The sequence below is a fragment of the Lissotriton vulgaris genome, chromosome 2_1, assembly GCF_964263255.1.
Source record: "Lissotriton vulgaris chromosome 2_1, aLisVul1.2, whole genome shotgun sequence".
Taxonomy (NCBI): domain Eukaryota; kingdom Metazoa; phylum Chordata; class Amphibia; order Caudata; family Salamandridae; genus Lissotriton; species Lissotriton vulgaris.
Genome location: NC_141687.1, coordinates 148,361,226 through 148,385,449, shown reverse-complemented (window position 1 = coordinate 148,385,449; position 24,224 = coordinate 148,361,226). Strand labels below are relative to the sequence as shown.

The 24,224-nt window shown below is 48.0% G+C and overlaps 1 protein-coding gene across 4 annotated transcripts in view; it reads left to right on the top strand.

Moving 5' to 3' along the window:
* The window catches only part of GTF2I (general transcription factor IIi), a 1,434,650-nt gene that overhangs the window by 854,911 nt on the left and 555,515 nt on the right, over positions 1 to 24,224 (top strand). The gene's annotated exons all lie outside the window — the stretch shown is intronic.

Genomic DNA, 24,224 nt, shown 5'->3' with positions numbered 1-24,224 from the left:
GGGACGAGATACGAAAAAGCTCTCCCCCTGTGCGGCTTAAACGGATACGGGGAACATTTAACAAAGCCAAAGAGTTGGATCTTAGATTGCAGACCGAAACCTGCTTTATACATTTCTACTGCAGGTAAAGGGAGTCTTTGCCATTCACTGCATTAAAAGTGAGACAGCAGAACTTAAAGAAGGAATGCTTCTTTATTGGTAACCATTGCAGCTGTTTCAGCAAGGGATCCTAGCCGCATCTGTTCTGCCCCAATTGTCACAAAGATTGCTTTGCATAGTCTTTTATATTTTGTGTATTTTGGCTTCTTTTAAAAAATACAAGCTCATTGAGGTCTGCATGAAAAAGCACTGTCTGAAAACTAAGTACGCTTTTATGGGATCTTCATTACCATTCATGAGCACTGAATATGTCTACTTATGCACTAGATCACAATTTGCTATAAAATTCATACAAAGCTCTTCAAGCAAAGCAAAAACAACAATCAAACATCGACTTTTCTTTGGCTTAATTAAAGTGTAAGAGAATAATATTTTAAAACCCACTGTGAAATAAGTTCGTTCAGGACACATTGTTTTATACCGTGTATCACATTTTTAAAAGAAAAAAAACCTCTTTTATACTTTGTTCTCTGATGCGGGATTTCTTCTCTGAGAGTGGTTCCAATACTTCTTGGGCCATGTCCTACCCTAAGTGGGGTATTCGTAGCTATTGGATAGCCTGTCTTACGCTGGGAAGGGTGGCCCTCCTTTTGCGGGTTCCTTTCCCTTCTTGGTGTTGCTGTATGCCACCGGTGCGTTTTTTGGACGGCTACGGCGTGGTGTTCTGCCTCTGGTTTGCTCTTGGACTGGCCCTCTGTCTGGTGGCGTTCTGCCTCTGGTTTGCTGTTGGCCTGGTCCCCTGTCTGGTGTCCAGATGGGTTATTTCCTGTGTTAGCGACTTCGTTTGTCCTACTTGTTCTCTTCTTGTTTCCTGGGCGGTTCATGTTAAGCACCCAGCGGTGTCCATCGGTTCTTTCGGTCCGGCCAGGGGCCTTGAGGTGAGACCTGGTGCCCCTGCTTCTGGCTTTCAGGAGCTTATGAGACTGTTTCCTCTTCCCCCCCCCCGCCTTATTACTGAGGCGCTGTTAGGTGTGGCGGTTGTCATCCGGTTGGATGAGTCTGGCTGCCCTCCGCACAGGGTGTGTTCCCAGGGGAGTGCTCTTGGCTTCGTTTGGCTCTTTTCCTTTGGGTCTCAGGGTTGCTCTTCTCCCTTAGCCTCCTTTTTGCGTTGCCTGTACCTGGGGCTTCTGGTGGGGGTCCCTGGTACATTGACTGCGGTTCTCTTTTCCTATTGCCTGTCCCTGGAGGGGGTTCCTTTGGAGGTCCTTGATACATTGGCTAATGATCTGTATTCGTGAAGCCTGTACCTGGGGGTTCCGGTAGAGGTCTCTGGTGCATGGGCTGCTGACCTTCTCTCCCTTCGTTTTGCCTGTACCTGGGGCCTCCACTGGAGGTCCTTGGTGTATGGACTGCTGACCTTCTCTCCCTTAGTTTTGCCTGTACCGGGGGCCTCCGCTGAAGGACCCAGGTACATCGGCTGTTGACCTCTTTTTGTATGGCCTGTACCTGGGACTTCCGATGGAGGTCCATGGTACATCGGCTGTTGGCCTCTTTTTGTACTGTCTGTACCTAGGTCTATGGAGGTCCCTGGTACAATAGCTACTAGTCTCCTTTCGTCTTGCCTGTACCTGGGGACTCCGACGGAGGCCCATGGTACCTTGGCTGATGGTCTCTTTTCGTGTGGCCTTCCTTCTCTTGTTTGGTGACGGCGGGGCAGCCGCTTGTCGTGGGGACACACTCCCTGGGGAGTGGTGTTCTGCGCGGCACTGCGGTTCTGGTCTGCTTGGAAGGGGTGGGGACTAGGATTTTTTCTACTGTCCCTGTAGCTCATCCCCTGCTGGTGAGGACTGGGTTATTTCCCAGCCCTGGCAATTATTTTTCTCCTGTCAGGGTCTAGCTTCGCCTGGGAAGGGAGGTCCTCTCGCAGACCCTCCTTCCCCCATGGGTACGGCTAGGGTATCTATTGTAGACGATTCTATCCGCAGATTCCTTCACGGCGCGCCCTTCCTCCCCGTTCTGCGAAGGCCCTCTTGGTCTTCTGCACTCGCCTGCCTCCGGGTGTTTGTCTTCTGCGAGTGCTTTTTTGTACTCCCTCCTTCAGGGGATGCTCGCCTTGTTGTTGCTCCTCTCTTGACTTATATAGGCACTTCTGCGTCCCTGCACCCTGGTGTCCAGTGTGGTGTTTGCTAGTGCTGCTTCTTCTTCCCTTTGTTATTTGCGTCTTTGACGGTCCTTGGGGTTGCGGTGCCTTGGCTGGTCTTGGGGGAGATTTTCTCCCTGCTAGTATTGTCTGAAGTTGACTGGTCATTGCTCTGCGTTCTGACCTTGTTGTCCCTTTATGTACTGGGCGGTGGCTGCCACCTTCTTGGTCTGCTGTGTATTTTCACATGCTTCTGCCCCGGGTAGGCTGTTATATTTGTTTGCAGGGTTGCTTTCCAGTAGCGGTGCCCTGTTCTTTCATTCCAGATCTTGGTGCCTCAGTGCCTGGCTTTATTCTGGATGGTGCTGTTCTTCACCATTTGTTTCTTTCCCTTCTGTATCGCTGAGTTATCGTACACTGTTCCAGTATTCCCACAGTTTTGTTTATGAAGGCTTAAGCGTGGTGGTGCTGAAAGTTCTCAGAAGAAAACTGACGTTGGCACTCCGGGGTGGGACTTGAGTATCCTCGCTGACATCCCGAACGCGGAGGACGTCCGGGCGGAGTCACGTGGTGCCGTGCGCCTGGCGCGCAGGGATGCTGTGGCAAAAAAGTGGTCCAGTCTCATGCCTGGGGATAATTCTACATGAAGGAATCTGCGGCTAGATTCGTCTCTAACAGATACACTGTTACCAAAGGTAAGTAGCTCGTATGTTAAGCCTAAGGAACCATGCCTAAAGAAGTAATCTGCTACTTCTCTGCCTGTCACCCCTCTCAAGCAGGCTTCGTCGACGAAGAAAACTGCTGTGGTGACTATCACTTTGTCGACAGCTGTGGAGACGGCCTGGTCGACGAGAACAGTGGTGACGATCTCTTCGTCGACGCTGCGGCGATGACAACAACAGTTTCTATGTCGACTGTCGCATCTACGACTTCGTCGACATCCCCGTCGACTATCGTTTTCAAATCACCTTCACGTCCAGTGTCAATGACGATCACTATCCGGCACCTCACATCGTCGACGGCATCATCGGTGGTTCAAATATAGGCTACTGGAAGCTTGCATCTGGTACCAAAGTCACCAGAACCTTTTCACAACCTGGATACGGAGGAGTCAGGTGAGAACAGTATTTTTGGTCCCACCTATAGTCCTTCACAACTACATGTCAAATGTCAGGACACTGATGAGGAAGAAGCACAAATACAGGCAGAATATGTGGAAGGGGACTATTCTTTTACAGGACGACCCCAAGTTCAGTGTTACAACTCTTTTCATGGGCATTATCCATACGAGGCGTTTGAAAAGCATCAGGAGAGCCGCAGAGATTCCATGCTGGTCCCAGTCTCCTTAGTCACTGATCTCAGGCATATGGTTAACGACTACTATAAGAGAATTCTGGATTCTCACTCTCCGGTTCCTTTGACACCTGGTGGTCCGAGTATTCAAGTTGCTACGCCTCTACCTGTGGTAACTCTGCCTCCTGTGGTTCAGGCAATGAAACAAACTCCTCGATGTATTACCATCCAGGATGAATACATCGAAAGTGATCCAGGCGATCAGCCCGAGGAGGGTGAGCTAATGCTAAGAATCCTTCTACTTAATGCCCGTTCCATGGTGAGACACTACATGGAAATTTATCAAAGATGAAGCTCCCGACGTGCTTTTCCTAACAGAATCTTGGCTAACCGGCGATACGGTGGCTGAGCCTGGCCTTGCACTTCCCCCTAAGTACAGTATCTTGACTCTAAATAGGTTGACGAGAGGGGGGGGGGGCTTAGCTGTCATTTTTTAGGTCTAGGTTCCCCTGTTCCTTTGTTAGAGAGGTCCTAGCTGGGTGTGAGCTCCCTGGCTTTGACCTCCGCAAATTTCACTCTCCTTGGAGATCTTAATTTACACTTCGATCTCCCTTCAGACCCTGAAATTGGCGGCTTACTTGCTGACCTCGCTGCCTGCAAATTGAGACAGTTGGTGGTGGGGGCTATCCACATTGCTGGACACCTGCTAGATACGATCTTTTCCAATATTCTGGGGCTTACAGCCAAGGCACCCAGCCCAGTATGTTGGTCAGATCATTTTTTAGTGTCTCTTTCCTTGCCGCTTCCTGACATACTCCCCAGAGTTAATCTTAAGTCCACTCTTAGACATTGTTGGCACAAGCTTAGGTTGGAGGATCTTCTTGCCGCCTTAGAGGCGTGTCCTCTAACGTTAAGCACCGATCCGAACAAGCATATAAAACATTCTGCAACTGGCTTATACGTGCTCTTGATTCCCTTATTCCGGCAAAGCAGTCAGTTGGTCATTGCTCTAGCTCCAACCCCTGGTACAATGACTCCCTCGCTAGTTTGCGAAGTACCTGTAAAAAACTTGAACGGGCTTGGAGAAAGAACTATGACCTGGGGGCGAAAAAGCGGTACCTGGATGGTATCAAAGGCTACCATAAGGCTATACACCTGCAGCAGAGGACGGCCCGGGACCAGAGTTTAATTCCCGACGCGGCAGGGTCGTGGACCAGGGTCAGCGGACTCGATAATTCTCGCCTCGGTGCCTACTCTAACCAGGGATCACACTCTGCAACTCTGGGCATTAGCTTGCCTCATCTCCACAACGGCCTCCCACATAAGCCGGGGATGCCTGGTTTCACCTTGGAGATACCCAGTAGGGACCATCTCACAGGGAAAGCCAGGACGGGTTCCCCAGCGGTCTACAGCGCGGAGATACCCCATGTGGGGTGATTCAGGCGCTTTACAAGACATCATTACATTACATTACATCTCACCAATGAGATTAAGTCCAGCAAAAATCCCGCTAAATGCATGTTCGAGGCATATGGGCTGCAGATGGTACATTATGAATAGATCGCCATCTGGTGTTGGGCTCGGATGATTGCACTTTGTTTTTCTCTTGGAGAGTCTTTTGTAGCCTGGTGACTCCTCCTTTGGTTGGTAGTGCGCATGGGCATCGGCTCCATCCTTAGATTGTTTTTTTCCGCCATCGGGTTCGGATGAGGATTGAAGCGCTTCAGATCAACTTCGGAAAGAAGTGAATTTTCAGCGCGCATTCCATTTCCAATTCGACGGTATTGTTATCGAACGCGATTTCATTTACATTCCGACGCGTTTCAACGCCAACATCAACGAAAAACTTTGATCTACGTCGACGAACAGAGGGGCCTTTCTCGACGTGGTCAAGGCGGAGTCCATGGAAAGGACTCCATTTAAGAAATGTCCAGAGTGTGGTGCTAAGTTCCCACACAAGGACCTACACGAGGTGTGCAACCTCTGCCTGTCTCCTGAACACGAATCCAGGGACTGCGAAGCCTGCGCAGCATTCTCCTCCAAGTCGACAATTAGAAACCGTCGAGCTAGAAGACACGAGGGTCCAGAATGCAGTCGGAGGCGATCCCGGAGCTGTTCGAAGACCAGCACCTCGATGAAGAAGAGGATCATGAACAGTCGGGGTCGGAAGGGGACGAGTCGGATGTCGAGGAACTCGACGTGCAACAAACCGTGAGTGACGACGTCCCCTTACCAATAAACCGACCCCGTGCGGTAACGACCCCGCCTTTGAGCCCGGTCAAACCGCAGAAAAAAGTTTCCGACGGCCCGGCAACGAAACTGAAACCGAAACTCTCGGCCTCTCACCATGTCGGATCCGAGAGATGGTCGACATTGACTTTGACACCGAAGCTGCATGCAAGAGAAAGCTTGGCATCGAAGCATTCCATGTCGAAACCGAAACATGCTTCGACGTCGTAAACTCACTCGACACTGAAAAAATCGGAATCGAGCAAATCTTCGGTGCCGAAAACACCGAACATTGACGATCGAAAGCAAAGGCACCTTTCGGAACCAAAACCTTCGGTACCGATACAGGAGCAACAGACCGATCCGAAACAAAAGATTTTGTTTATTGATCCACAAACTGGCAAAGTGGTGACGAAGAAGAGGAAGAATGAACAGCTAGAAGACAAAGCTCTTCCTTCTAAAAAGAGAACAATGGGGACAAATACAACTCCTCCTACTTGTCCTCGACCTAAAGGCACACCCTCTTCTCCTATTCCTAACACTATGCCAAATATTCCTCCCCCTTCTACACCAAGACCATCTACACCTCAGTCAGATGTAGACAGTGATACAGGGGAGTGAGAACCTCATGAGGATGATGACTCTATCCCAGATGAGGATGACCCATGGGCAAATTATAACGCAGGGTCAGATGATGACAACGACCCAGTTATATCTCTCAAAGCCTTCACCACCTGATGATAATACAGGGTTTGCACAGCTCATTAATAGGGCAGCAAAATATCATAAGGTAGACCTACATACAGAACCTCAAGTAGAGGATTTCCTATTAGAGACTCTACCTACTACACAAAGAACATCAGGTACTCTACCTGTGCTGAAGGGTCTTCTCAGTCACACAGCAGACATATTCAAAGACCCAGTGAGGGCTAGGGTGTTAAACCCAAAAATTGATAGAAAATATAGGGCAGCTCCAAAGGACCCAATATTTATCAAAGGACAGGTACCTCTAGACTCGCTGGTAGTATCAAACGCTCGCAAAAGAGCGAACTCATTATCCACAGGAGAAGCCCCTCCACCGGATAAGGAGTCAAAATTAATAGATGCATCAGGCAAGAGAGTAGCATCACAAGTGTCAAATAGCTGGCGCATAGCCAATACACAAGCGCTACTTGCACGATATGACAGGGCACATTATGATGAGTTAGAGAAACTCATCACACATCTCCCTAAAGAACATCAGAAGAGGGCAGATCAGCTAATACAGGAAGGAAAGATTATAACTAACACTTCCATTAAGTGCGCCCTGGATGCGGCAGACACTGCAGCAAGATCCATCAACACCAGTATCATGTTAAGGAGACATGCATGGCTTAGAGTGTGAGGGATCAAACAAGAGGTACAAACATCCTTATTGAACCAACCCTTTGATCAGAAAACACTTTTTGGCTCAAGCACAGATGAGACCTTAGAAAAGATGAAAAAGGATACAGAAACGGCTAAGTCAATGGGAGCATTACAGCAGCCAACACAAAGGGGTTCCTTTCGTAGATCCACCTATAGAGGAGGCTCAAAAAATACAGGAACAAATCAGCAATCCACCTCTTTTACACCTAAGTCACCCAAGGGTAATTCAAGAGGCAGTTACAGAGGTAACAACAACAAGGGTAGAGGTCGCGGAAATAATAACAACCGCAACTCTCCAACCCCAAAACAGTGACTTAATACAACTTCCCCCAGACCACATAACACCGGTCGGGGAACGTCTTTCACAGTTCCTACCTGTCTGGGAAAACATCACATCAGACAAGTGGGTGAGACAAATTATCCAACATGGTTATTGCCTAGAACTCACAGCTACCCCACCAAATATCCCCCCCAAACAGCGTCCAATGAGTCCAGATCATCTGACATTGTTAAAGGAAGAAGTACTATCACTGCTACAAAAGCATGCCATATAGAAGGTTCCAAAAGATCAACAAGGGACAGGAGTATACTCTCTATACTTCCTAATCCCCAAAAAAGACGGGTCTCTAAGACCTATCTTAGACCTCAGACCTCTCAATGCATACATACATTCGGAACATTTCCACATGGTCACGCTCCAACAGGTTCTTCCTTTACTGAAGAAAGGGGACTTTCTTTCTACACTGGATCTAAAAGACGCTTATTTCCATATCCCAATTCACAAAGCACACAGGAAATACCTAAGGTTTGTACTGGAAGGACAACATTATCAATTCAAGGTCCTTCCGTTCGGGGTCACAACTGCACCAAGAGTGTTCACAAAATGCCTAGCTGTGGTGGCAGCACACCTAAGAAGACAACAAATACATGTCTTCCCTTACTTGGACGATTGGTTAATAAAGGCCAAGCCACCTAGGGTTTACGGTGAACTACAAAAAATCACACCTGCAACCAAACAAAATTCAACAATACCTAGGGGCTACTATAGACACAGAAAGAGCAATAGCATACCCCAATCCAATCAGGATACAGACAATGGTCAAGTTAATACAAAGATTTCAACCACAACACTCACTACCAGCACGAGTGTTTATGCAGCTGTTAGGCATGATATCCTCCTGCATACTGCTAATACCACATGCCAGACTACAAATGCGTCCACTACAGGAGTGTCTAGCGACACAGTGGAATCAGGCTCAAGGTCAGATTACAGATCTGGTGTTGGTAGACGACCGTACGCATCGCTCTCTGAAGTGGTGGAACATAACAAACATTTTCAAGGGACGGTCGTTCCTAGAACCAATTCCACAAGTGATACTGACAGCGGACGCATCGCTCTCCGGATGGGGAGCGCATATGGACAAATACACAGTGCAGGGAAAATGGAGTGTGCAGCAAAAGAAACTGCACATCAACTACTTGGAACTATTAGCAGTATTTCTAGCACTAAAAGCTTTCCAAATGCAAATACCCAACAAGGCAGTCCTAATCAGAACAGACAACATGACTGCAATGTATTATATTCAAAAACAGGGGGGGACACACTCTGTCAAACTATCCAAACTAGCACAGGACATTTGGAGATGGGCCATTCCTCAAAAGATCTATCTGTTAGCAGAACACCTGCCAGGAGTTCAAAATCAGATAGCAGACATCCTAAGCAGAGAGTCAGAACAAGTACATGAATGGGAGCTGCACGACCAGATACTGCAGCCATTCTTCCAAAGATGGGGGCAACCAGAGATAGATCTGTTTGCCAATCATCAGAACGCAAAATGCCAAAACTTCGCATCCAGGTACCCACACCATCGGTCCCAGGGCAATGCACTATGGATAAATTGGTCCAACAGATTTGCTTACGCTTTTCCCCCTCTCCCACTAATTCCATTAGTGGTTCGGAAACTGCAACAGCATTCAATGACAATGATACTAGTGGCACCCACGTGGGCAAGACAGCCGTGGTTCACCACGCTACTACAACTCTCACAGGTGCCACATCAAAAGCTAAGATTATTACCCATGCACCTTACACAGAACCATGGAGAAATAATGCACCCAGATCCCAAACAATTGAACCTAGCGATCTGGCTCCTGGGGTCATAGAGTTTGGATATTTAGATTTACCACCAGAATGTATGGAAATCATTAAACAAGCAAGACGTCCTACCACCAGAGCATGCTATGCAGCAAAATGGAAGAGGTTTGCTGTACACTGTAACAGTAATCACATCAACCCTCTGGACGCATCTATCAGGGTTCATCTTGCAGCTATAGCGGCGTACCTACAAAACAGGCAACATCTTTCCCTGTTTAAAGTACCAGCAATCAAAGCTTTTATGGAGGGACTCAAAAGAGTCATTCCACCAAGACGGCCACCTTCCCCAGTCTGGAATCTCAATATAGTACTTACCAGACTAATGGGACCACCCTTTGAACCTATGCATAGGTGTGAAATACAATTCCTCACATGGAAGGTGGCCTTCCTCATAGCTATCACGTCACTCAGAAGAGTAAGTGAGTTACAAGCTTTTACTATTCAAGAACCATTCATGCAGTTACACCAAAACAAAGTGGTTCTTAGAACAAACCCAAAATTCTTACCAAAAGTAATTTCGGCATTCCACATCAATCAGTCAGTGGAACTACCGGTCTTCTTTCCAAAACCACAGACAGTAGCGGAAAGGGCCCTACATACATTGGATGTCAGAAGGGCAATATTGTATTATATAGAAAGAACACAAACTTTCAGAAAGACAAAACAGCTATTTGTTGCGTTTTCTCCTACACATAAGGGCAATCCCATCTCTAAAGCGGGCATTGCCAGATGGATTGTAAAATGTATTCAAATATGCTACTTAAAAGCAAAGAGGACATTAACTGTTCCTCCTAGAGCTCACTCTACACGTAAACTAGGAGCATCTATGGCATTTTTGGGAAACATTACACTAGATGACATATGCAAAGCAGCTACCTGGGTTACACCGCACACCTTCACAAAGCACTATTGTGTAGATGTGCACACAACACAACAAGCTAGAGTGGGACAAGCTGTATTGAAGGCTTTATTTCAGACAGTTGCAACAGACACGGGCGACGACCGCTAGGGAGAGAACTGCTGTATAGTCTATTCATAATGTACCATCTGCCGCCCATATGCCTCGAACGGAATATGCTACTTACCAGTATGCATCTGTTCTTGGCATAGAGGGCTGCAGAGTGGTACATGCCCTCCCAGCCTCCCCGGAAACCTGTGTCTGTTCCAACAATATCTTATTTAGATACACTTACATGGGCATTTCTATCTGTATTCTATCATACTACTCCATCTAACCCTACTATGGCAAAACAATCTAAGGATGGAGCCGATGCCCATGCGCACTACCAACCAAAGGAGGAGTCACCAAGCCACAAAAGACTCTCCAAGAGAAAAACAAAGTGCAATCATCCGAGCCCAACACCAGATGGCGATCTATTCATAATGTACCACTCTGCAGCCCTCTATGCCAAGAACAGATGCATACTGGTAAGTAGCATATTCCTTTGACCTTAAAAACTGGAAAAAAAACCCTGCCCACACATTCACGTCTGGCGAGCAGTGTGAAGCACTGGCCAAATTCTTTGTCCAGAAAGTGGAAGCCATCTATAAATCTTTCCCCAGCTGCCCCACGATTCAGGTAGCCCCTGTTGCTCCTCTTCCTGCTACTACTCTATCGGCAATACCTGTTATCACTCAGGATGAGCTCCTCGCTCTAAGCATTAGGGTCAAATCCGGATCCCCTCTAGACCCCATGCGACCGAATCTCTCTAAGGATTGTCTTCCGCTCTTTCTCGATCCGTTATGCCAATTGATCAATTCCTCCTTCACTTCGGCAGTGGTGCCTCAGGCATGGAAGATAGCAAGGGTGGTCCCCCTGCTGAAAAAACCCTCCCTCCTTCCCAATAAGCCTGAAAACGTCAGACCAATATCCCTCCTTCCCTGGGCCACCAAAGTGGCGGAGGCCCACTCCAATTACAGCCTCTCCAGCTTCCTGAACAGCAACAGTATCCTTGACCACTTTCAGACGGGCTTTAGCCCCGGTCATAGTACCGAGACTACACTTTTGGCGGTATGCGAACATCTGCGGACCATCCCGGACGAGGGTCAAACGGCGTTTGATACAGTCTCCCATCAGATCCTACTGCGCAGCCTTGAGGAGGCCAGGGTAGTTGGTCTGGCCTTGGACTGGTTTCGCTCTTTCCTTTCAGACAGGGCGTTTCAGGTTACAGCTCCCCCCCCCCCCCCCTTCCTCTCCCTTGTCCATCTTAGCAAGCAGGGGTCCCCCAGGGCTCTGCCTTAAGCCCCTGCTTGTTCAACCTCTACGTCCAGCCTTTGGCGAGAGTAGTGCATGAACACTGCCTGACCCTGGTCTCCTACGCCGATGACACGCAACTGGTGGTGGCCCTCTCGGACGGCTGTGTCTTAGGCCCTGCGCGGTTCCAAACCGGGCTTGAGGCGATCGCACAGTGGATGACCGCTAATTGCTTACAACTTAATGCTAGTAAGTCAGAGGTGCTGTTGGTGGGGAAAAACAAGGAGCTCTGGAGCACTCAGTGGTGGCCGACATCCATTGGTAGTGCCCCAACCCCGAAGCCAGCGGTAAAAAAGTCTAGGGATCTGGCTCTACTCCACATTTGGGTTCCAGGAGCACACAAAAAAGGTGGCAGGCACCTGTTTCGGACTCTTACGCTGTCTAAGGCCCAACTTGGGGTTCTTCGGCCCTACCACACGCCAGCTGATTATTCAGGCCACCATTCTGTCACGTATAGACTACGCTAATTCATTGATGTTAGGCGCCAATAAGGCGAAGGTGAACCGCCTGCAGCGAGTCCAAAACGCTGCTGCACGGGTCTTGCTCGGGCTCCCTAGATCCTGCCCCACGTCAGGCGCTATTAGGCGACTCCACTGGCTAACTGTGCCTAAAAGGATTGAGTTCAAAGCGCACTGCCTTGCCTTTAAAATCCTTAAATTATCATTGTAGGAAGGTGGATACCTGACTATGGTTGCCCCCAACTTTTTACCTGGTGTTTTGCTGGTTTTCCGACTTAGTTGACCTGGGACCCTGCTATTCAGGGCCCCAGGCCTACTGCTCGCTCTGTAAAATGGATTCCATGTACCTTAGGTACATATCTAATTGGTACTGGGCCACCTTATCAGACCCTGTAACTCAGGGCATAGGTGTACCCAGGGCCTACCAGGGGCTGAAGCATGCATTATGCCATACCTGGCTGGCCATCTAAATCTGACACAACTGGCTGCACGACAGCTGGGGCAAGGTGGTGTAATCACCCTTTGCTTTAGATATAGTATACCTATATCTAACCCTAAAATGGACACCCGTATACCTATCAGTCACTCCTATGGCAGGCCTTGACAATCCTGAAGGCAGAGTGCTTGGAATCGTGTGAGATGGTGCTCTGGCATGAGCTGAGCCCGTTTGCAGCTTGCGGAACCAAGTCCTAATAGCTGTTCCATGATAACACGTACCATATACTCTTAAGTGCATTATAATCCTCGCGGTTAAATGCTAACTCTGGTATCGCTTTATCAAAACATGTCGAGTAAGGTGTCATACGAATTGGAATATTAACCCCTCGCCAATTCTGGCGACGGGGTTAGCATTCCACCCTTCTAGAGGGACACGACATGTATGTAACTGTGAACCCCGGTTAAAGTTAACTCAAGCCTCAGCATCACAAAATGGATGCTGCCACCACAGACACAAGTCTGACCTCCTGCTGCTGGGAGTCCTTCCAGCGAGGAGAGCTTGGACAAAGGGTTTCCTGTCAGGGGCGGTGCTAGCACCATCCCAGACAGGGTTTTGTGTATCCTGGGTAGGCAGGGCTTTAGAGGAAGGTGACTGCAAGCGGCACCCCGGTGCTCACTATGCATAGGCCGGCTAGAACCAGTTCCAGGGGCACACCAGCCCCTGACCTGGGGAAAGTCCGGCATGGGAGAGGGGTGTAACCACCCCCCTTCCTGGTCCCATCCATGGGCTTGACCTAGTCGCGTGCCAGCCCCTTTTCCTAGTATAAAGATAGGAGCGGGCCCCCTTCCAAATTAGATCATCTTTGAATCCTGAAACTACTTTCTACGAAAGGAACTCTCGACTTCTTCTCAAGATTTCTCCCTTGTGGCTAAGGAGTAGTCACCCTGCATCCGCAGGCACCATCCAAGCATCGCGGTCTGCTGTAAGTCTCTCCACCGGATCAAGACTGCCCAGCTCGATGAGAACAGGCTTCCCTGGCACCTCTGACCTAAACCTGCATCATCAGCCCAGCTGAGATTCGTGGGTGTGACGAGACCTCGAGGGACCGGCCATCTTCAGGACTGCACAACGCTTGCCCAGCACGACCGCCGAGGGATCCTCGACTGAGTGCTTTGGGGTCCGAGAAGCCCAACCCTGAGCAGCTCCAGCACCGAAGTTCAGCCTCCCAGCCTCCACGAGATCTGCGTGGGGCCCTTCTGCCTGTTTACTGCTCACCGCGTTGTCTGGCTACTAGCCCGCTGGCTTGTGGCCTTCCCGACGACGAACGACGACATCAACACCGCTGGTCTGGTTGCTCCAGACTGGCCCTAGCTCCCCTCCAAAAGAGGAGCACCCCGGACCCTCCTGGTCCACTCCAGACGCCATTTGGAGTCCACTGCGTGGGCTTGCATTTGCCAAGACTTGTTGCCCCAATCCTGGGTCCAGCGACGTCGACAGCCGATACCATCGTGGGACAGCTCGCACCTCCATCCTGGTCGCCGACAAGGCCTCCTGGTCCGTGAGACTGCAGAGCCCAGCGTCGCCCACTCACCTGGTCGAGGTGACTCCATCCGGTGCCATCCTGGTGCCCATCTGATGACTGGCTAGTGATTCAGGACTTGGTCCCCTATGCTTACAGGTATCCTCCATCTTCGATCCATGCTTGGATCCATCCGAATCTCTTCACTGGTCGCCTGCCAGCAACTTCTTCTTTCAGGCTCCATAGACTGCAACGAGGATTCCCGACCTCTTTCCAGACCTATGCAGCCGCAGCCCCTGGGCTAGGTAACGTCGGCATTTCGGTGCCCCAGCATAGCCTCACTATCCAAGGGTCCAGATCCTTTTTCGTTTCAGCTCTACCTAGACGAATTTGTCCGATAACACTAACTTTGTAATTCCTAGCAACCATAGACTTCGTTCCGCATCCCGCATGAGAGTGCACACTCTGCACCCGATCTCCCTAGGCCTCCTGCTAGTAATCTGAAGGTTCAGTAGTCAAGTCCTAGCTATCCCAAAGCCTCTTAGAGTAGTACTTACCTGCTAGTAATTTTGCATTGCACTTTTGTAGTATATGGTTTTTCGTGCCCCTCGGGCATTTGTGTAAATTGTGCAACTTGAAGTATTTTCATAAGAGCTTTGTATTGTGCTTAGCACCCTGTCCTCATAAAGAGTCCAGGGTTGTTGTATTCTAAATAAATATCCTTTTATTTTCATAACAACTTGTGTGGTGTCCTTTCACTTGGTGTTCAAGGGGTATATGTGATGGTATAACAGCTGGCTTAACACGCCCTCTAGAGTTTAGCCTAAAGACTGCTCTTGTCCATGCTACTAGGATAGCTGGTCTATCGGTTGACTTACAACCAATCATCAATAAGGGTTGTTTGGACTGATACATAGTGATCACTAGAATAGTGAGAACTGCATATCAGGCCAACTTCTCACAATCATCCCCAGAGATTCTATCCCACTTGCTGATTCCATATGTTCCCAACCGCCTATTACGCTCTGCGGAGCAGCTGTTGGCTGTGGTCCCCCGTGTGAAACGTGCTAGAGCCGGGGGAAGGTCTTTTTGCTAACTAGGTGCCAAGCTGTGGAACTCGCTTCCCGCACAGACCCGCCGCCTGGATGACCTACTTCCCTTCCGCAAGGCCATTAAAACTCTTCTATTCCCCATGTATTAGTCCTGCTGCCTCTGTCTTTTGCCTCCAGCACCGGGACGCCCCTTTGCTGGGGCAGCTGTGCGCTCTATAAAATTACCTAACATAACATAACTCAGGATACAGACCTTCTTGGCCAAGAGTGGGATGATTAGGTCTGGCTATTTCACCCCAGGAGACATTGGGGTTTTCCATGAAGTGCTTGAGAGAGCCTCCAAGAGATTCGATTTGCCTCTACCTGTAATGCAAACCGAATGTTTCCTCTATGATTTTAAGGATGCTGCAAGGAAATCGGTCCGGTCCATCCCGATTGTCGACCATATTTGGAGTGAGGGCTTCACCTAGCCGCACGCTATGGTTTTTACACTGGTCACTACTCTGATGCAAGCATGTGAATCTATGAAAGATTCAATAATGGAGAAAAAACAAGTTACCTGTACACTGTGATTCTCCAGTATTATCTTTCAAAGATTCATATGCGTTCCGCCCTCCTCCCCGTCTGGGCTTGCCACTTCCGATCTCTGGCTATATCTTTACCGTAGCACACTTGTGCACGCAATCTGAGGTCTGGTGGCTCTGACTGGGGAGCTGAGGTCTAAGGCTGGTCTTTGTATTTGTATTGTATTGTATTTGTATAGTGTATTTATAAAGCGCAACTATCGCTCCGGAAGGAGCATCCTGGTGCTGGCTAGATAGTGTGCAGACAATTACTAAGGCAGAATTAGATGGCGGCCAAGACATATTCATCTGGGAGATTGAAAATCCAGGTTTTTAGTTGCTTCCTAAACTGGTATTCTTGAGTCAGAAACCTGAGATTCTTGGGCATGGAATTCCAGGCTCTAGAGGACAAATGGGTTAGGGTCTTACCACCTTTGGTTTTGTAGATAAATTTAGCTAATTTTATCAGATTATCATTGGAGGATCGTAGCGTCCTGGAAGGGTTGTAGTGGGGGTAACGCCTTGTAAGATACTTTGGGCCTGTACTATTAAATGCCCAAAAGGCGATGATTAGGATTTTGAATAGTATCCTTTTATGCAGAGGCAGCCAATGAAGGGTTTTCAAAGCGGCTGATGCTGTGGATTTCCTTGGTAGTTGTAGTACTAATCTGGCTGCTGAATGTTGTACACTTTGGAGTTTTTTCACCCCCGCCATCAGACCATTGCAATAGTCGAGGCAGCGAGGATTAAGGCCACTGCTACCGCCTTTCTTGATTCAGTGGGTAGGAAGTCGAAGAACTTCTTAAGAGATTTTATGATACCAAAGCAGCTTCCTGCCACATTCCTAACATGTTGATCGAATGATAACTCGGTGTCAAACAGGATGCCAAGATTTCTCGCTGTTGCCACAGTCTGAGGGGGAGCAGTGGAGTCCTCTGGCCACCATATACTAGGACAGAAATTGAAATTTATTCCCATCGGGAGGATTTCTGTCTTGTTGGCGTTACATTTAAGATGGTTTTTTTTCCATCCAGTGGAATGCATCCTTCAAGCAGTTCTTGAGGTTTTGTTCAGCCTTAGTGGAGTTTTCGTCCAGTGGCACAATGAGTTGAGTATCATCGGCATACGATGTCACAAGTATGCCGTATGATTCAATCAAGGAAATAAGCGGGACCAGGTAAACATTAAATAGTAAAGGGCTCAGAATGGGACCTTGAGGAACTCCAGACAAAACCTTTTTTTCTTTAGAGAGGAAGGGGCCTAGTGGAATGGTTTGGGATCTATCTGTTAGAAAGGATGTTATCCATGCTAGTACCACATCTGAGATCCCGATGTCTTTTAATCTGCCTAACAGTATAGTGTGTGAGATGGTGTCGAACGCAGCTGTGAGGTCCAATAAAATCAGGACAGCGTTCTTTCTTTGATCCTGCAGTAGTTTTATAGAATCAGTCAGTTCGATTAATGCCGTTTCCGTAGAGTGATGAGGACGGAAACCTGATTGTTGGGGATGGAGGACATTGTAGGTTTCTATATGGCTTTTTAGCTCTTTGTAGACCATCTGTTCAGTAATTTTACCCAAGACTGGGAGGAGTGAGATTGGACGTAAATTTGTGGTCTGTGGTAGATTTATTGAGCTTTTTCATCAAAGGTTTCACAATTCCCTGTTTCCATTCTCGTGGAACTATACCTGTGTTGAGAGAGGAGTGTACAATCCCATTTATAATGGGATTCACCACATCAATTAGTTGATGGAGAATTCGTGGGGGGCAGGAGTCAGAGGGGAGCGCCAGATTTGCAGGCCATGATTACTTCGCGTGTTTGGGATAAAGTGACCGGTGTAAAAATTTTAAGACTACCAGTCGTGTTTTCTTTCTGATCAGGAAGGGTAGAAGTCTGAGGGGCTAGTGGAGTAGGGAAGCTTTTCTGTATTAAGTCAATTTTTTCCTCAAAGAAGTCAGCTATTTGATTGCAGAATTCTTGAGATGGAGGTATTTGATTGGCCGAAGTTTGGGCCTACATAAAGAGGCTGATGATTTCCAAGTTTCTTTCCTTCTGGATGTTTCTCATGTACTTCTATGGTACTTCTTTTCTAATTACCACAAGACTCCCACCATGATGACGCGGAAGATACAAGCATGTGAATCTATGAAAGATAACAATATTGGAGAACCACAGTGTACAGGTATGTAACTTGTTTTTTCAGAACCTCCACTTTCGTTCAGTCTCCATTTTCAAACCTCTGTTATTTTCTTTCACCACAGATAGCAGGAAACATGCTGCTTCATTTTGAAGAGATTGTAGCTACAGCTGCATCCGCTCTTTTGCTTCCAAATAGAGAGCATTACAATAGTCTATCTTCAATAGAAGCAGAGCTATCATTACTGTTTTCTGTAGATCCGAAAGGATGAAAGGAAACATCTTTTTTAGAATCCTCAAGGATTAGAAACAGTAAGATGTGATTAACCTGGTCTGAAAAGGACAGCTTATCATCTAGTGCAACTCCTAGATTTTTTAACTTTTTGAACAAGAGATGGATACGGCCCGGCGGCGCCCGGCCACCAGGAGTTGTTCCAAAATAAGGGGTCATTTCCAAATAGTAAAACCTCCGTTTTTTCGGTGCTACAGTTTTCCTGCATTCATCTGATAATATGAGCCATGCAATTGTTAAATTTCTTCACACACATCCTCTGGCTTGGATGAAAGTCACACCACTGTTTGTGTATCATCCGCATAACAAATTGCCGGAAAACCATATGAGCAAATGAATTTCATCAGTGGGGTGACATAAAACATTAAATACGTTTGCCTTTGATATGCATGTTAAATTCCCTAGTGTTTTACGGTTCTAGCCCGCCGTGACAAGGGCTTGGCTGTTTAGTGAAATAATGACATCTAAACAAGAGGGGAGAAGTAAAATTTCTAACTGGAGCACAGCTGTTCCAATCTTACCCAAGAAGCTTCTTTCTAATTTGTCCCACTGGAAAAATGAATTAGAGCTTTAAAAAAATGTGCAAAATTAAAAGTATAAACAGAACATAATCTGTAATTAGCAAGGAAAATAAAGCCGCCTCTAGAGATTAAAAGCCCAGCAATTTTAAATGAAAAAGCAATCACAAATACTTTTAATAGGTGATTTCAAGCAGGCAGCTAAACCTTTTATTTTTTATTTTTGTGGATATGCTAGGAAAATAAGATTCTTATATTTAAATGTGTTTATTGGTTTACATCACAGCCATACATACAGAAAAATGGACAACACTTTTCAAATTGAACAAATACAGTATCTGAACACACAGTAGACAGGATTACATATTATATAATATCTTCACTTTCTGTAAGTCTACGCATTTCCAATTCCACCATTGGGGACACCACAGGATCTCCACAGTAGTTATTCCAGTGTGACCATTTCTGGTCCCATTTTTTGGGGCACCCCCGTTTCCGCCAGCATGCATCTGTCAAGCTCCTTCGCCCACATTGTAACGTGTGGCGTGCTTACTCACCCCCCCCCAACCCTCTCGCGATCTCCCACTTAACCAACGTGTATCCTAGCGTTGTGAATTGCTGTACGACTTCCGTGAGGTCGGTTGCCTCCCAAATACAACAATCCCAGTTGTGGCGTTAACACTACCTCCTTACTTAAGGCTGTCTGCATGTGCTCCGAAGCCCCCTCCCAGAGGATACGTATCTTTGGGCAGCTCCACAGTGTGGTAAAATGTGGCCTGTTGGCCGCATCCCCTCAGGCAGAGGTCATCCGGTTTTGAAACTATATTTGCGCTAAGGTCTTTCCTGTCATATATGATCGGTGCAGTATCCTGAGTTTGATCAACCTGAATTTAAGTGTGATGGCCGCCTCTCAAGGGGACATAAGGGCCTCCTGCCAGTCCTTGTTGCTAATCAGTCCTAAGTCACCCTGCCACCGCTCCCTGAATCTTGGAAAAGTATCCGGGAGGTTATTGCACAATATTTATATGCGAGAGATATTGCTTTCAAACTTAAAGGTCTGTCTAACAGCCTATCCTCAAGTGATGATGATTCCAGTATGTCTGCAAGGGATGGAAAGACCGCCTTCATTGCATGTCTGATTTGAAGTATCTATATGTTTCTCCCTGAGCCAGGTGGTATTGTTTCTGGAGGTCCTCGAATGTAAGTATAGCACCTTTTCTGACCAGGTCTTTTACTGCCGCGATACCTATGAGGTCCCACTTGTCAAACCCGGGCTGGTAGCACAGCATGCCCAGTTTGTGTATACCAAAGCGGCACTACCTTTGTGAGGATGCCAGCCCAGCCCAGACAAGAATGCACTGTACGCCAGATCTCTTAATGTGTGCTGGGTGGGTCCAAAGAACTTCCCCTTATTTTTCCTATCACTGGTATACAGTGCCCCCATGTAACCGCAGCGATCAGTTTGGTAACGGTCGAGAGCATATGCAGGGTCAACCGGGGGATGATGTATCCAATGGTTAACAGTCACCAATTGTGCCGCCCAGTAATGGAGTTGCTGGTCGGGGAGTGCAATGCCTCCATCATACCAGCCTTTAGTCAGTTTCTTCAGGGCCACCTTTGGGGCCTTCCCATACCACAGCAGCGTGCGGACCTCACCCTCCACCGCTTTAAAATATGAGTTCGGAACTCTCTGTGGGCAGTCGTGAAGAATATATAGGAAGCGAGGGAGGGCCAGCATCTTAGAGTGAAGCGCGACCCAGCAGTGAAAGCGGCAGGGACCTCCAGTGTTTCACATCCGTTCGTAGTCTAGCCAATGGTGGCCTGGGGGGCGGCTAAGTTGGAGCTGTAAAAGAAATTTGGATCTGCCGTGACGAACACCCCCAAGTACCGAAACCCTTCCTCCACCACCATTATGGCGCAACCAGCCAAAAGCCTGGGGGCCTGACCCCGCAACTTAAACATCACAGATGTATTCCAGTTGATTGAATATCCGGAGTACTTGCCGAAATTTGTGAAAACGGCAAGAACCACTGCAATTGATTTGTATAGGAAAGCTAGGTACAGCAGAATGTCATCCGCATATAGGGATATACGGTCTTCTACATCATCCGCCCATCGCAACCCTCGGACCATCACATCTCTGCGTACCCAAGCCGCAAGGGGCTCCAGTAAAAGGGAAAATATCAGCGGGGACAGGGGGAATCCCTGTCTAGTGCCCCTGTATAACCTGTTTGTCAGGGACATGTGACCGTTTACCCTCACTTGTCCTGAAACGTCCGTGTATAGCAGCCAAACCCAGGCTATATACTTGGGGCCCAGTCTCACCCTTTCCAAAACTTCGAACAGGTAGTGCCATTCTATGGATACAAAGGCCATTGAAGCGTCAAGAGACAACAGTGCTGCATCCTCCTCAATATATTTCCTACAAGCCATTACGTTATGTAGGAGCCTTAGATTAAGGTCCGTATTCATATCAGGCATAAACCCAGATTGATCTGATGGATTAATGTTGTGATCACCGTCACCAGCCTGTTAGCCAGGACTTTCGCCAATACCTTTGCCTCCACATTAATCAGCTAGATTTGTCTATAGGAGACGCAAATATCTGCTGATTTACCTGGCTTGTGAATTACTACAATGGTGGCTAATCTTTGATCTACTGGCAGCCGACCCACTTCCAGGCTCTCCTCATACATGGCTTTTAAATGCGATACCGTGCGAGAGGCAGTGGCTTTTAGAAATTCAACCGGGATGCCATTAGGCCCTATTGCTTTCCCAGATTTAATCTGTCCTATGGTTTTGCTAATTTCCTCATTCGAGAGATCTCCATCTAGAGTCTCCCTTTCCGCCTCTGAAAGGGCCGGTATGTCATTGTCCCAGGGGGCGTGAGTCCTCAACCGTGTACTGAGTAGAGGGTGAATACACCTTTTCCAGGTGATTAGCTAATTCCTCCGCTATTTCCCGAGGGTGTGTCACGGTTTCACCTCCTGATGTCAACATATGCACCCATCTCGATCCCTGTTCCCGCCTCTCTAGCCAAGCTAATGTCCTGCCTGCCCTGTCTCCCATTTCATATTTTCTGTGCTGGGTGTGGCGATGCTTTTCCATCATGTATTTCCTAGTTTTTATCCGATATTCATCTTGCTTCCGTAAAAGCCTATGACCGGTGTCTGGCGAAGGATCCTGTGCATGTTCCCGCTCTAAGTCAAGAAGGTCCATCTCCACCGGTATCAGAAGCTTGTGTTTCTTGGCGATGTCCCCAGTCTTCAAAGATAAAGCCTGCCCTTTCAGAACTACCTTGTATGCTTCCCAAAGTGTCTGGGCGGAATCAACCGAGCCCACATTTTCGGTGAAGTAGTTCTTTGTTTGTGTGCAAATTTCCTCTCTAATGTCTGGTATGTGTAAAAGCCATGGATTAAGAACTATGGTGGTGCGTGCCTGTCTTTCCCAGTGTTTATATTATACCCAGACCGGGGAATGGTCAGATATGACCCTCAGTAGAACTTGAGACTTGACCAAATTTCCCACTGAGGACAGGTGTGTAAGGAAATAATAAATATGGGAAAAGCTTAAGTGCATATTGGAGAAAAATGTGAATAACTTGTCTGTGGGCTGGAGCGCTCGACCTATGTCCACCAAACCCAGTGCCTTCGTAAGTCAGCCATTTACACATGAGATTTCACTTTTGACCGCAGCGGATGGCGATCAACTGTGTCATCTAGTGTCATATTGTAGTCCCCTCCCATAATTAATGTGCCTTCCCTGAGTCCCGTCAGCCTACCTCCAAGGTCTTCCAAAGCTGTCTTACCCAGGGCAGGCGATAGATAACCTGAAATTATGTTGACATCCCACTGGGCCTCTGCTCTCGCGCACCTTCCCCCTGGGTCTGCCCATGTCTTGTGAAATTCGAGAGGTGTAGTCTTTACCAGGATTGCTGTCCCCCTTGATCCCAAGGGGGTAATTCTGTCCCACCAGGTGCGTCTCTTGCAACAAAACCGCGACAGGAGAGTGTCTCATCAAATACTGTTGCACATCCCTATCTTGATCTTATCCCCCACCCCATTGGCATTCCAAGTTAGTACAGAAAGTATACGATCTCTATCTCCCCCCGACCCCCCTCCCCACTCCCCACTCCCCAATAGCCGGTCACGACATAATTATCAAATAAACGGATCAGTACGGTCGGAGAGAATTTTTTTTAAATCCTATCTAGCAGTGAATGTCCAAACTGCATCATGGCCACTTTACGCGCTTAGATCATTGAACCACCTAGCATACCAATAAAACAATGAACCGTCAAACACCCCCAACCCCCGCCCCCCTCCGTGCCCCTGCCCGTGGATTTAGAATTACCCACTCCCAAACATGGCAGAGTGCTTCTCTCCCCCCTGAAATGCTGAAAATGCATGGGGTAGTCAACTCCCATCCCCGCATGCACACACCACAATTAACTTGTATTTCAGCCATCCACTATTCATGTTTTTTTAGTCCCGTTCAGATCACAGCATTTAAACCCATCAGTCTTAACCTGCGCACTAGGTCCCCTTTTGTAAGTCTCGCATTGATGGGTATATCAAACCATCTCCCTCCCCCCCCCCCCGCCCGCCCCCCCCCGCCCCCCTACTTGCGCTTTTAGTTGGACGTCAGCTCTCCATCATTATAGCCAAGGGTAATCAGTCCTGCTCCTTCGTCTGACCTTCGTCCTCCGCTGGGCCATTATTTGCAGCTTCCACACGGATGCCTCTGTGCTGACTAGATCTACCAGAGCAGCCTCTTCTTTGGCTCCCCATCGTGCCCCAGCCTTCCATCCAGTCCCAGACTGCCTCTGGTGAGTCAAAGAACGATGATTTGCCTTCCGATTCCACCCTCGGCCTTGCAGGAAAGAGAATTGTGTACTTCACCTCACGTTCTCGCAGTTCCCTCTTCACTGCCTGAAAACTGCGTCGTTGAACTTGGATCTTGGCCAATAAATCAGGAAAGAAGGCCGACTCATAGTTATTTATTTGGGGGATTGGATCTCGCAGTCTGCAGGATAATGCCCCTATCTCGATAATTGAGCACTCGTGCGATAAGGGGCCTCGGCGTGCTCCTGGTTTTGGTCCACCTCCTGACACTCTGTGGGCTCTTTCAGTGCAAAAGTAGCTGGACAGAGTCTTTGGCTTTAGGTGTTTCAAGATGAGATCCTCTACGTAGAAGTCTGCTGCCGGCCCCTCAGCTCTTTCCGGAACCCCTAAGATACGGATGTTATTACGGCGTACCCGGCCTTCATTGTCCTCAAGCTGTTGTGACATCCTCTCCTGCTTCTTCTGCATTTCAAGCATCTGTGTTTGAAGTTCCGACATGTCAGTCTGTAGTGCGCTAGTGACTATCTTGAGCGCCTTGACTTTCTTGTCCATCTTCCGGAAGTCCGCTCTGATTAGAGAGATTTCCACCGTGACCGAGTCCAACGAAGCACGCACCCCGTTAATAGCCGCCATGACATCATGTAGGGTTGGTTCTGGTCCTTGTTTAGAGGCAGCCGCCCCTCCATCTTTCTCCATCTGCGGCGAATCACCATTCTTTCCCGCTTTAGACCATGCAAAATGAGCTTGCCGCTTTTGGGCATTGGCCTTAGGACCCTTCCCTCCTGTCGCCATGTATGCACGCTAATAGCTGACCCACTAAATGAGA